The following is a 15,749-nucleotide window of genomic DNA, read 5'->3' as shown; positions in this document are numbered from 1 at the left end:
ATTCTTGACACAACGAGTGGAAATTCGCTAATACTTCAAGAAAGAAAAGAAATTCCCTGAGGTTAGAAGCAAAATGATGCACCTCGTGTTCGTGTTTTACTTGTGAAGCTAACGTGAAGCTGACATCAAAACAGGAAGTAAAAAATCAAAGATATTAAAAGGCTTAGTAATCAAAGGAGATAAGCAATGTCCAACAAAAAGAGAAAACATTAATATTCGGAGTAATTGCGTACCAGTCACGCCTTAAACCATTTGCTACACAACGATTGTCGCATATAAGGAGTAAGTATATTTCCTTTTTTGCAAAAAAAACTTTCAATATATTCATCTTCCGTTATCTATTTCCCTTTTTCTTTTATTAAACATGTGTACACTGTTTATCATGCCTACTTTTCTAGATCACAACTGATATCTTGGCCTGCGTGCCACTTGTAGTATCTTTCTCTGTTCAACTTGTGGAATATTGTAATTTAAAAAAACATGTGGAATATTGGCACATTTTGGGCCCATTCCAGGCATTGTGTATGAATGCCGATTTAATCGATCAGTTTAATTAATAATCGGCCTCCATTAAATCCATCAATCCGCCTTTAATTAATTCCTCCATTCCATATATGAGCGAGATTTAATTGGGGTCTTTCTCCCATAATTCGGGATTGCTGGGATTTGATCTGGTCTCTCTCCCATTAATTTCACCAAACCGTCTCTCTCCCCATAATTTTCCCTTTCATTACTTCCATATATGAGCGCCCGATTTAATTCTACTTTTTAATTCCTCCGTATATATATAATTCCTCTTCTCCCGTAATTCCTTCTTTTTGGGAAGCATGGTCGCTATGTATACATATCCTCTCTACTTTTACATGTGAACAAGACTTGTCTCAATTGGTGGCGGCGCTCAACATTGAAGTGGAGGTCGTGAGCTCGATCCCCCATGAGCAATTATTTTTCTCCACGTTCTTTATTAGTCGGCCCGACTTTCCCAGATGCCGGTCACCGGCCCTTTTTCTGAAAGTACAATTGCAAGATAACACATGCACCTTTGTATTTAAGAAGTGAATCCGAGGCTAAAATAGTACTATCTTCTACTAACCATTCCACATATCAAATTTAGTCCATCTACATATCGTATAGCAAGAGACGGAGGTTTGAAGGAAGGGGGGGATCTAACCTTGGATACTGCATCGTCGCCAACCTCGTTCGCCTCTCTAAACTGAATATTATGTCTGAAATATCCAAAATTAATAATTAGTAATAGTATTTATAGTGCTTCCCTACTACTCGAGGAAGGTAATATACGGCGAGACGAATGCGACAACGTCACTGCCTCAGCCATGTACGCCTCCCTTCTCACCAAGCCTAACTACAACAACAGACTTCAGTCCTTACAGGCCAAACAAATAGCAGCAACGTTAATGTTCATGCACTGCTTAAAAGTATTTGATAAATTATTAGTAGTACAAAATTATTACAAAAATATCTAGCGCATGTTCACACAGCAATTATTTTGCATCTTGTTGTAGAAATTTATCAATATGCACAATTAGCGTAAACTAAATTATAGGATTGTACATAGGCAACACACATCCACACATGTACCTTGATTTCTCTCTGAACTTCCCAGGCTTTTCCATTGATTTACTGAAGGGATATGTTGGCGTCGGTGGCGGTCAGCTCCCAATGAGGGGAATCAGGATTGCTAGCTCCCGTAAATCTTTTCAGTCATCAGTCTCCAGCATGCTTGGCTTCCCGCCGCCCACAATGGTTTCTAGCGTTCCATTGTGTGCTAGCTAGGTTGTAGTACTCAAAAGATGCAAAGAATACTCACATATGTTTCGCTGCTTCTTTATTTTTCGGAGACCAATGAACGTCTTGTTATTAGTACCACCAATTATATGCCACTCTAGGATTAGTCTACGTGATCATAGTTATGTCTTGATTTATTTGCCGCTGGATTCGCTCGCCACACCACCGAATCAATCAAGACAATAAGATACCGATTCTCTGCCAGACCACCGATCTGCTTTCACCGCTCGCCCGCACCAACTTCCAACGATCCCAGTTAAAGGAGCACAATAGTTGGTTTTCTTCAGACTTTATGCGTACAACATTGGTTACCGGCGACAACGCTCAAATTTTGGACGACGACGACGTTGCAGGTGAGCCTCGGGGGCTGGTCGTCACGCAGCTAGAGCGCGAGGCGCCGTAAAAGCCTGCTTGTCGGACTTGTCGGTGTTGCAGATGTCACGGAGGTTGTAGGCAAGCTTGATGACTTGCAGCTTGCCGGAGATGAGCAAGTCGCGCGTGCCTTTGAGTTAGGTGTCGAGGACCACCTATATGAAGAAGTTAGACCACAATATACGCACCTAGATGAAGTGCCCCGTGGGATCAGCCTCGGCGGACGTCTCCTCGCCCAGCGGCTCCTCCGCCTCCACGGGATCCACCCTCACCTCTTTCCGAGCAAAATCGCTAGATTTTTTCGGCACGCCTCCTTGTGTTTGCTCTCGATGGGAAGCGAGCGGGGGCGTCAATCAATCGGAGATCCAGATCGAGCAGGATTAGGGTGCGATGATGGGCCATAGAATGGGCTGAGGCCCAGGCAAGAGATCCGAGGAATCGGTTGTACGAACCATTAACTTTAGTACCACCTTGGATTTTGGAAAAATATGGACGTGTGGAAAAAAAATTGAAAGCGTAAATTCACGAGAAGTAGCGTATTGTGACGGGAACCCACGGAGTCAATCCGTGCTTTATTATTAGGGATAGACTAGTATAAAAGTGCCCCGTGCGTTGTAACGGGAGAAACAAATTATCACCCTTAGCGTCCCATCCTTCTTACCACTTTTTTCTTTGTCCACATTGTCTCTCACAATGTCCACTACATGGGAACGTTCCACCTATACTTGAAATCAATAAAGAATTGCATCGTCTATATGTACAAACCAGCGAACGATCATGTTTGAGATCCTGTCACATCTGCACAATCTAATGCTTGCCCCTTGTATTTGTGTATCCAGATTTTACATTATAGTAGTTCAGTACCAGTCCGTAAAGGACACAAACAAACACCAAATTCAACTTTAGTTTAAAATGATCAACAACTTTTTTTTTGTGGGTTAAAATGATCAACACCAAAGAACAGTGGAGGTTGCAAGTTTGATTGCTATCACGGTCTACTATTTTTGCCTCATCTCCTAAACAGGCTGGTGGGTCTGATTTGTTGGGCCGGGTTGCACAGACGGGTCGGGAGGGCATTGTTTTTTATTAGTTTTTTTATTGGTGGAACGTAACACGGATGAACGGGGCAGAGGCCCGGTGGCTTAGGATAGACGATCGGTAGAATAGCCTAACTAAGTATGGAGAAACGACATGGACATACTAAATGGGAGGCCAAATAATATTATACCTTCATTTATAAAAAATGTAGCATATATGCCGGTGGGTTACACAGGTAAAAAATGACATAAATTTAGTGAGGATTGTATGCGCAGACATACCATTCAATGTGTTATAAAATTGGTGCAAATTTAGTAAGGGTCATAAGTGGAAGTAAACCATGTCATGCTGTCCGCTGCAACAGAAAAAAATGAAGTGAATTTAGTGAGGATTGCATGTAGGAAAAAAATGCCACATCATTTTTATATTCATATAAGATATGAATGAGGCCAGTACGCCTGCCATTGATACTAAATTTCATGCCAACAAAGATTAGTATGGCGCCTACAAATCCTGCATGTCCTATCTATTTTGGTAGGATCCTCCCTCAATCCTCCTATTTCCTTCTTCTATTTGGTAGGTTCCTCCCTTAATCCTCATATTTCCTTCTTCTCTCTTTCCTTTCTCCTTCTTCTCTCTTTATCAAGCATGTCATGAATTTCATTTGCCAGCCACTTACTTTCCAAGTAATTACCCTCTATTTCCGTTCTCTCTCTTTCCTTGGGCCTTCCTTCTTTGTTTCTCAATGAGATATTCATGCCTTATTCTTTGCTTAATTTCCGAAGCAGCTCCGTGATGCCTAATAACCTAAGAACGTATATAAATTGGTAAAAATTAATGCAAAATAGCAAGGTGGGACTATTTCATAAGTAAACAAATATGAAAAAGCCTCTGGCCTGTTCCTTGTCTGCCCCGTGGGCCGCGGAAGCCGTCTCGGCCCAGCACTCCCGTGCCCATCAAGCGCCCAACTTCCTTGACCCCAGTACACCTTTGCTTTATGTTAAAGTGCTAGAGGCCGACGTTGGGACACCCACAAGCCTGGATTGATTTGTCTGTTGCGTTAGCATTTGCGCAGTTACCAGAGATTCGAATCCCATTGACGACGTTCCATTTTTATTTATTTTTACACATCTCCATTGTCCTCGCGTTCAATTGAAGCTGGGCCAACGACCCAGCCTGGAGGCCCAAGTCGGTAGGAACACATGGAACCTGATGGTTTTCATGTATGGGCATGTATATAGATTAGTACCACCTTGGTAAACCTCGTGTAGATATTTTAAATTCAAACTAAAAGCGTAAAATCATGGAAAGAAGGGTATTGTGACGGTGAACCCACGGAGTCAATCCGTGCTTTATTATTAGGGAAAGATATATATATATATATATATATATATATATATATATATATATATATATATAATCTATACAAATTGCAAAAACGTATTATGACATGAGAAGAAAGCGTATTGTGACGGTGAACCCACGGAGTCAACCCGTGCTTTATTATTAGGGAGAGATATATATTTTATGACATGAGAAGAAAGCGTATTGTGACGGTGAACCCACGGAGTCAACCCGTGCTTTATTATTAGGGAGAGATAGGGAGAGATTATTTTTAAAAAACTATTTTAAAATTTTCAAACAATTCTGAAAAAATTGAATGTTCACAAGGAATATGTCAACAACCCCCAATGTTCATAAGAAATATGTCTACAACCCTTAAAAATTTTAGGCCCAAATATGAAATGCACATTGAAAAACAAAAAAATTGACAAATGCATAGGTGAATAGTGTTAATTTTGTTTTTTCTCTCTTTTTCACGTTAATGATAGATTTAACATTTTTGTTTCTCAATGTGTATTCGAATTGGATCCGATTTTTTAGGAGTTCTAGACACATACCTTGTGAGTATTCACAAAACAAGAATCATAATTTTTTGAAACATTTAAACTAAAAAAATGGGTATCTTGAAAGCATTTGAGGGGTGGTATCACCTCATACTTTCCCACAGCTCCAGCTGCCGAGTGCCGATAATGTGGAGCAAAATCACAAAATGTTTTGGAGAACGGCTAAATGTACTACTTAGGAGCATGGATATGCAGTTGATTTTTTGGGGGTTATTGTATGTGCAATTGGTGTATACAAGAAATTATGAATCATGTAATTAAGCTTATTGGGGGGCCTGCCTAGCAGCGAACACGGCACCCCCAATAACGCCCAGCAGAAACACGTACTGTATATGCATTAGCCTGATGCATAACGCCCAACCGATAGAAACTGACAAAGAAATAAAAAAGGAAAGCAAAGAAAATCAAGAGAGAAACAAACAAAATAAAGTATAAAGAAGAAACAAAGAAAAAACAAAAACCCAGAGAAAAAAAATCGAACAGAGGTATAACAAAGGAAAAAAAGAAATTAAACCAAAAGACGAAACAAATAAACCGAAGAAAAAAGGAAAAAAAAGCGACCGAAAAAACCAACTGTGACTGAGTGTCTGCCTTAAACGGACGCTACTCTCACTATAAGCGAGATATAATTCTTCTAGATATTTTGGACAGAAAAAGGGGCACTGATTTGTCTCGCCTGCTGCACAACGGCGTGAGAACTCTCGCTTATAGAAAGATGGAAGGGTCTCTCGCTCGATTACTATTGTTAGTTCACTGGCTTTGTCGCTTGCTCGATCACTATTGATTGTTGGTTTAGTCCGTCTTTTTCAGATTTTTCAATTTTTCTTTTGTTTTTTTCTTTCTTCTGGATTTTCTTCAGTTTTTCTATTTTTTCTATTCTCATCGATTTTATTATTGTTTCTTTTATGATTTTCATGGATTTTCCTCTCTTGTTATTTTTTTCTTTGTTTCTCTTGCGTCTTTCTCGGTATTCATTATTTTTTCTTTTCTTTCTTTGTTTATTTCTTCATTTCTTCGTCTTTGTTTCCTTCTCGGGTTTAAATATTTCAATTTTTTACATTGATTTTCTTTGGGTTGTTATTCTTTCTTTTTCCATTTTTTGTTTTACTTTTGCATTTTCATTGAGTTTCTTCAGATTTGTGTTCTTTTTTTTAACACATGTTTATTGTTTTGGTGCAGAGTATACATTTTATTTAAGTGTATACGTGAAACATATTTTTACAGACATTGAACATTTTTTAAATCTACGATGCATATTTTCTTTTTATTACATATTTCAAACATTTTTTGTTAAATGGTCAATATTTCTTGAAATACACGTTGAACATTTTTGTGATAGGAATATATTTTGTTTTTCAAAAACTATGTAAACTTTTTTTAAACATGATTAACCTTTTTGAAAGATGTTTTTTATGTCTACATTTTCAATAAACATTGTATATATTTTGTATATATCAGGAACATTTTCTATATACACATTTAATATTTTCCAAATACATGGTTAAATTATCTGCCAACATATTTTTTTCTGATATCTACTTGTTTTATACACGCTGTACATTTTTTCTAAACTACAGGAATATCTTTTATATACACGTTTAATATTTTCCTATTACATGATTTACATTTTTGAAACTTATTTTTAATGTCTACATTTTCCACTACTTTTTTCATAGACATTGCACACTTTTTGTATACATCATGAACATTTTTTATACTAGATGATGCCCCACGCGTTGCTGCGGGAACCTTGGTAAAATATATGCATAATTTTATGCTTGAAAAATTTAAAGTATGTTGTCCACATGAGCTATTGATTATTCAGCTCAAATAGAAACTTGTGCAGGCATAGACTGGACCATCAGGACTCGGGCACAAGACGGGCATGTTCGAAAAGTTTCCCATTGACCACCTATGCCCGCACAAAAATAAGTAAAACAAAGTAACATGCATGATTGCTGAGGTGTCATGATTGCATGACCATATTAATGCACAAATTATAACTTATGACCACATGCATGACTTGATGATGTTGCACAGTTGGGCCATTTCTTAACTGGACCATGGTTGGGCCAGAATTGCTAGAGGTGTCATGATTGCATGACTATATTAATGCACAAATTATAACTTATGACCACATGCATGACTTGATGATGTTGCATAGTTGGGCCATTTCTTAACTGGACCATGGTTGGGCCAGAATTGCTAGAGGTGTAGAGCAGAGCCACTGAGCCGAGCATGTGTCGTTATTCATGGCACCATTTCCTATTTCGCGCCCGATGGGCCTGTTAATGTCTCAAATGCAAACCGGCGAACACAAACGAGTGCGCGCCGTGGGTTCACGGTGATTCGAACCTCCGACCTCCCTGTACTGGGTAAACTGCAGTCACCACCCGCTCACAATGCCTCTTGTGATCAATTCTTCGTTTTCTTGTGATCATGAACATTTTTCAAGTCATTGATTTTTTTTCAAAATCGATTATCTTTTTCTTTTCAAATTTGTGAACTTTTCCCAGAATTAATGAATTTTTTTTCAAATACATGAACTTTGCTTTCGAAAATGATGATTTTTTTTCTGAATTTGTGAGTTTTTTTTCTAAATTGATTATTTTTTCGAAATCAGTTACATTTTAGAAAAACTCGATGAACAATTTTTTTATAATTTGTGATTTTTTTTAAAATCTATGGACTTTTGTAAAAATTGATGAACTTTTTAAAAATTTGTGAACTTTTTCAAAAATTCTGATGAACTTTTTTTTCAAAGTTAATGAACTTTTTTAAAAATCATGTTTTTTAAAAAATCTGTGAACTTTGAAAAAAATCACATTTTCTTCCCAAAAAGAGTCACATTTTTCAAAGTTAATGAAATTTTTTCAAAATCATGTTTTTTTAAAAATAGTATGGCTACAATTGTTCTTAAACTGCTCGTGCTGAAACCTTTGACTAGTGCCTAGTAGTTCTAGTGGTTTGGTAACCTACATTCGAGCTGAACTTCTTTGGGGGACTTTTGACGCAATAAATTTTGCTAGAAATTTCGGCAGCATAACGTCTGAAAAAGAAGGATGTGTATCCATCAAAGGCTCATTTAAGACACCATCCCTCTCCCGCGGAGATCGACGGTCAGTACTAGTACTAGTGCTTTCACTGGACATTCGTGTGTTGGTTCATACTAGAAAATAAGGTTTTCTATGAGTGTTAAGAATGAGAAAATAAGGTTATTTATTATAAGTGTGTTAGTTCATAGCAGAAAATAAAGTAATATATGTCGCCCATGGGAGCAAAGCATCATGTAACAATAAAAGAATATATCTCTTATGATCTATGCATGACAAAAGTAACTATGTATTATACCAGAAACAATTCTTAAATGTTGGTCGAAAATAATGATAAAGATACTAACTAATGTGAAACAAGCTAGGCATAAAACTCCATATGGTTGCTTCATGACAGTTCATAAAAAGGTGTTGTTTTCCAATACATACAGTCAGGGAAATTTCTATTATAAATTTCGGCAGCATAACGCCTGGGAAAGAAATGGATTCAAAGCCCTCAAAGTCTCATTTAAGACACCATCCATCCGCCGTAGAGATCAACAATTAGTATCAGTACTAGTGCTTTCACTAGACGTTCGTGTCTTGATTTATAGCAAAAAATAAGGTTATATATGGCTGTTAAGCATGAGACAATAAGGTTATTTATTACAAGTGTGTTAGTTCATAGAACAAAATAAGGTTATATATGCCGCCCATGGGAGCAAAGCATCATGTAACAAAAAATAAGAATATATCTCTTACGATCTACGCATGACATAAGTAATCATGTACGCCCTCCGTTCCTAAATATTTATTTTTCTAAAGATTTCAACAAGTGACTACATACGGAGCAAAATGAGTGAATCTACACTCTAAAATATGTCTATATACATCCATATGTGGTAGTCCATTTGAAACCTCTAAAAGACAAATATTTAGGAACGGAGGGAGTACATACCAGAAGTTCATGGACATGTTTTTACAGAAACAATTCCTAATTGTTGGGCAAAAATAATGATAAAGATACCAACTAGTGTGAAACAAGCTAGACATAAAACTACATATGCTTGCCTCATGACAGTTCATAAAAATGTGTGTTTGCCGCTACATACACCCAATTACACCTGGCTACGCAGAGATTATCAGCAGCAAAGCATTATAGCCAAGACCCTAGCATTTTGCAGCCAAGACCCCTTAGTTCATAACAGAAAATAAGGTTGTATGTGCAGCAGCAAAGCACAAGCCTGTGTAGTTTCAGCTATAAGCATGTGCATTAGGATGCAAAAATCACAGCAATTGAAGTGCCGAGTGGCTTATTAGAGGAACATGGTTATCCGGTTTCCGGTTTCCCTTTGTGGTTTATCATTAGGATGCAAAAATCACAGCAATTGAAAATCACAGCATAGTTACATCTTATTAGAGGAACATGGTTATCCGGTTTCCGGTTTCCCTTTGTAGTTTTTTTTCCTTTTTTCACTTTAGTCCTTATACTTTTAATGTTTCGTAATACCTTTTGATCTGTTTTGAGGTCTGTTTCTCTCTGGGGTGGGCGAACCGTCGTCGCGCACTATTCTTTCTTTGCCGTCCGTCTCCGCCCGCCGCGGCCGCCGCTATTGTCGCATGGTTACGACGGCCCCTGTCCCGGCTGCCGCGCTTTGTTGCTTGCTCTTACGTCGGTCCTTCTTTAGCGTCGACCGCGCTTCCCCGTTCGCGATATCGTCGTTCCCTATCGGTTGCCTTCGTGGGTTCCCCATTTCTCTTTATCGTTTCTCTTTTTGTTCCCATTATATTTTCGGGATATGGAGATTTATGGGGTAGTTACGGGTGGGGACTACCAACACTATCAGATGTCAAGTTTCAACTGGGTTTTGTGGGATTAGTTGTTGATAATCATCGTGTTCCTTGCAGTTATGGCTTGTCCTTTTTGCCGTATGCCTGGTGGCCCGTGTTCTTCTGTTGATTCTTCTATAGATGGGTTCAGTGTGGTCCTGGATCGGCGTTGTTGGAGGTGTGTTGTAAGAATATCATTTTATAATTGTTCAATTTTTGGCACACAGGCTTATTTCTTTTGGTGCTGCCCATGCTATTTATGTTTAGATTATGATCCTTGTTTTGATTTGTTGTGCAGTATGTTTTGTGCAGTGTTAGAGCTCATCTTGCTCGTTACATCGAAGAGTGTACGGCTTTAGCCATAAGGAGGGGTGACGAAGATACTGATCTTGCTCTTCAGTGCAATGAGGGTTATTTGTATGGTGTTCTGTTTAGTCATGGTCGGGCGAGCAGCAAATTCCATGGTCCTTCCTGGGAACGATTGGTCAGTGATTATGGTGTTCGTCCTCGTGATACAATGACCATTAGGCTTGAACATTATGGAACGTGGATTGGTATTGATTTTTATCGTGTTGGCCGTGGAGATGCGTTGTCTCCTTTACCGTTTGTTGGTAAGGTTTATTTTTAAGGAAGTTTTTAGCTTGTTTTATTGTACATGATGATTTTTCTGTTCCCTTGAGCCTGTGTAATTATATTTTGTAGCTCTTGATGGTTTGAGCGACTCCGAGATGGAACTTGTTGGGAGTTGTTATTACACCCGTGGTGTTTTTTTAATTATCAGCAGATATATTTCATGAGGTGTCAACTCGTTGATGATGACTACATACCCTGTTGTCCTTTTGTTCACAAGATTGACTCCATAATGTTAATGGTCATCATATGGTCAGATTTTTTTCACTGGTTTTTCTTTGTTTCTGTTTATTTATTTATTTTTATTACCTCTTCTATTTATAGTTTTGAATTTTTGTTCTATTTCTGATAGCTTGATGTTTTTTGTCAGGTTATTCCTGGTATTGTTGTGAGGAGTTTGAAGGAGTTTGTGACTTTTCCTAGGACTGGCGTTTTAACCCTTGAAATTACTTTGGAATCTGGTGATGATGATATATATGTGAGCACTCCTTGCTCCTACTTCATTGGCTTGGATAATAGAATGGTGTTCAAACAGGAAGGTTTCAGTGATTTTCTCCAGGCATCGTCTATTGAAGTAAACCGTTTGGTGCTGATAACTTTCAAAGAGCGTGATGGGAGGCTTGTTGTTATCTTCAATCTTCTGCCGCAGTGATGTTAGTTATAGCCTTTGAACATAAATGGATTTTGTTTAAAAATCTACGCTACGGTTTAATGTTATCTAGATATATGAAACGATATGAACCTAAGTGTTCATTGCTGTTGTATGTTTGTAGAAGAGGTATGGTTGTGCATCTCTTTTAAAGATGTTTTTTTGGACGGATGTTATTTAATTGGGGTCATAGTTATCAATACAGTAGAGGCACGTGTGTTGTTTACTCTGAGGCACGGCTGTGCATCTCTTTTATGTGAGGCACATGGATTAAGCAAATGAAGGCACAGAATTGAAGTGAGTTCAGGCACGGTTGTGAGGAGGCACGGGTATACTGAGAGGTACGTGTGTGCAGCGCCGAAGTTGTACGAACACGTAGAGATACTATGGGTTTCATGCGAGAGGCACCTGTGTGTAGCACGTAGAGTTACTGTTGGTTTTATGTGAGGCACGTCGATTGAGCAAAACGGAGGTATGGAATTATAGTCAGTACAGGCACGGTTGTGTGGAGGCACGGGTATACTGAGAGACGCATCTGTGCAGCACCAAAGTTGCACTGGCGATCACGCGTGCGGAGCACGTAGAGTTACTGTGGGTTTCATGTGAGGCACGTTGATCAAGCAAACAGAGGCACGAAAGTGAAGTCAGTACAAGCACGGTTGTGTGGAGGCACTGTTTTGAACCGTCTTGTTGCTGTCAAGTTTCTAGAGGCACGGATGTATGGCAGTAGAGGCATCGGCCCGAATATTTGGTTAGAGGGGCTCGTTTGTGGATGCACAGGTGTGAAGTCTCTAGGGTCACGGTTACGTGGCACCACAGGCATGGATTGAGTAGACACTTAGAGAGCCACGCTTGTACATAGGTCACTTGCACACGGTAGTGTAGTTTTGTGGCATTGTGCAGAACTGGTGTACGAAGAGGAACATGTGTGCAATAGCAAGGATGTTCTAAATGGATGGAGCGGTGTTTGATGTGAAATGGTTGTGTTGTTTGATTTTATTTTTTTTCAATGTGGTCAAAGTAACGAAGTTCTTGTCGCTTGTGTCTGTGTGCCGAATGTTCTTCTGCAATATTTATGGATTGTTCACGCCAATGTTTAATAAGCATTGTACTGAAAGTTTACAACGATATCATCACATATTCTTGTAAATGCACAATGCATCTTGTAAAGGTTGAGTACGAAAATTATAATACAATATCGTGCGACATATCTCTCGTTCTATAATCAATATATGCTTGCTTAATACTTGGACATAACTTACTAATTGCATCTAGACATGCAAAACGTAGTATGCATTTGTACATGAGCACACCACTGTGTTCAAAGTTCAAACGTAAAATAGTAATACAATACACACAACATCTTTGAGCAACAACAAACATATTTACAACATAGGTTCATACAATCTAAATTATGATAATAGTAGTTCCTACTAGTTTAATGTAGACATCCATTTTCTCGCAATTCACCAACCACTGTTTCCCTTCCGGCGCTTCCAGCCGCTGGAAGATCCCTCGTCTTTGTTCTTACGTAGGCGGAGTCTTTCTTTCATTGGTTATTGGTGGAGGTGACGTTGCCCGCTCTTGATGATTAGGATTCTACGGTACAACTCGTAGCTAACATACCCGTCCTTTGCCGCGTACTCAAGGTGTATCGGAGAAAGTGGCTTCGACTCCAGAACTGGTGCTTCTCCTTTGGGAATGATTTCTTCATGTTCTTGTATGAGGGGTCGATGATGGCCGCTGCAAGGACACCCATGGAGTCCATTTCTCCACCACCCTCGATGCAGAATAGCCTCTCGATGTCGACGTGGTGCTCGTCTGGAATTTTGATGCATGCACGGGCAAGCATGGTCTTGTCGTTCCTGGTGTCGACACTAGTGAAAGTTACGCCTTTCCGTTTGATACGTCCATTTTGCATCATGCTTTTATATTGATATTTATTGCATTATGGGTTGTTATTTCACATTATGTCACAATACTTATGGCTATTCTCTCTTATTTTACAAGGTTTACATAAGGAGGGAGAATGCTGGCAACTGGAATTCTGGGCTGGAAAAGGAGCAAATATTAGAGACCTATTCTACACAACTCCAAAAGTCCTGAAACTCCACGGAACACCTTATAATAAATAATGAAAAATCCTCGCCAAAGATGAAGACCAGGGGGCCCACACCCTGCTCACGAGGGTGGGGGCGCCCCCCCAGGGCGCGTCCCCTACCTCGTGGGCCCCCTGGTGGCTCTCCGATGACCATCTTCTGCTATATGAAGTCTTTCGTCGAGAAAAAATAAAGAGGCAACCTTTCAGGATGAAACTCCGCCGCCACGAGGCGGAACCTTGGCGGATCCAATCTAGAGCTCCGGCAGAGCTGTTCTGCCAGGGAAACTTCCCTCCCGGAGGGGGAAATCATCACCATCGTCATGACCAACGCTCCTCTCATCGGGAGAGGGCAATCTCCATCAACATCTTCATCAGCACCATCTCATCTCAAAACCCTAGTTCATCTCTTGTATCCAATTCTTGTCTCCAAGTCCGGGATTGGTGCTAGTAGGTTGCTAGTAGTGTTAATTACTCCTTGTAGTTGATGCTAGTTGGTTTAATTGGTGGAAGATCATATGTTCAGATCCTATATGCATATTAATACCCCTCTGATTATGAACATTTTTATACTTTGTGAGTAGTTACGTTTGTTCCTGAGGACAAGGGAGAAGTCTTGCTATTAGTAGTCATGTGAATTTGGTACTCGTTCGATATTTTGATGAGATGTATGTTGTCTAGCCTCTAGTGGTGTTATGTGAACGTTGACTACATAACACTTCACCATTATTTGGGCCTAGAGGAAGGCATTGGGAAGTAATAAGTAGATGATGGGTTGCTAGAGTGACAGAAGCTTAAACCCTAGTTTATGCGTTGCTTTGTAAGGGGCTGATTTGGATCGATATGTTTCACGCTATGGTTAGGTTTACCTTAATACTTTTGTTGTAGTTGCGGATGCTTGCAATAGAGGTTAATCATAAGTGGGATGCTTGTTCAAGTAAGAACAGCACCCAAGCACCGATCCACCCACATATCAAATTATCAAAGTACCGAACGCGAATCATATGAACGTGATGAAAAGTAGCTTGACGATATTCCCATGTGTCCTCGGGAGCGCTTTTCCTTATATAATAGTTTGTCTAGGCTTGTCCTTTTCTGCAAAAAGGATTGGGCCACCTTGCTACATTTTATTTACTTTTGTTACTTGTTGCTCGTTACAACTTATCCTATCACAAAACTATCTGTTACCACTTATTTCAGTACTTGCAGAGAATATCTTGCTGAAAACCGCTTGTCATTTCCTTCTGCTCCTCGTTGGGTTCGACACTCTTACTTATCGAAAGGACTACGATAGATCCCCTATACTTGTGGGTCATCAAGACTCTTTTCTGGCGCCGTTTCCGGGGAGTGAAGCGCCTTTGATAAGTGGAATTTGGTAAGGAAAAATTTACATAGTGTGCTGAAATTTACTGTCACTTGTTACTATCGAAAGTAATCCTCTGAGGGGCTTGTTCGGGGTATCTTCACCCCGACCACTAGAGCAAAGAGTTGCTCCTCAACCTACTGAACCTACTTGAGGGAGTCCTGAATTAGGAGGTCTCCGGACAGCTGGACTATATCGTTTGGCCGGACTGTTGGACTATGAAGATACGAGATTGAAGACTTCGTCCCGTGTCCGGATGGGACTCTACTTGGCGTGGAAGGCAAGCTAGGCAATACGGATATGTATATCTCCTCCTTTGTAACCGACCTTGTGTAACCCTAGCCTCCTCCGGTGTCTATATAAACTGGAGGGTTTTAGTCCGTAGGACAACATACAATCATACCATAGGCTAGCTTCTAGGGTTTAGCCTCTCTGATCTCGTGGTAGATCTACTCTTGTACTACTCATATTATCAAGAACAATCAAGCAGGACATAGGGTTTTACCTCCATCAAGAGGGCCCAAACCTGGGTAAAACATCGTGTCCCCTGCCTCCTGTTACCATCCGCCTAGACGCACAGTTGGGGACCCCCTACCCGAGATCCGCCGGTTTTGATACCGACAATGGTGCTTTCATTGAGAGTTCCTCTGTGTCGTCGCCATTAGGCTTGATGGCTCCTTCGATCATCGATAGCGATGCAGTCCAGGGTGAGACTTTTCTCCCCGGATAGATCTTTGTATTCGGCGGCTTCGCACTGCGGGCCAACTCGCTTGGCCATCTGGAGCAGATCGAGAGTTACGCCCCTGGCCACCAGGTCAGGTTTGGAAGCTTAAACTACAAGACCGACATCCGTGGAGACTTGATCTTCGACGGATTCGAGCCCTTGCCGAGTGTGCCGCACGGTCACGATGAGCATGATTTAGCCCTACCATCGGACAGTGTTCAGGAGACCGCACCGACAACCGCTCCGACCCTCAATTCGGGGCCAATTGCGCCATCCATGGACGGGTGGATAGACCCCGCC

Source organism: Triticum urartu, chromosome 7 (genome assembly GCF_003073215.2).
Source record: "Triticum urartu cultivar G1812 chromosome 7, Tu2.1, whole genome shotgun sequence".
NCBI classification, from domain to species: domain Eukaryota; kingdom Viridiplantae; phylum Streptophyta; class Magnoliopsida; order Poales; family Poaceae; genus Triticum; species Triticum urartu.
This window is presented reverse-complemented; position numbering follows the sequence as displayed.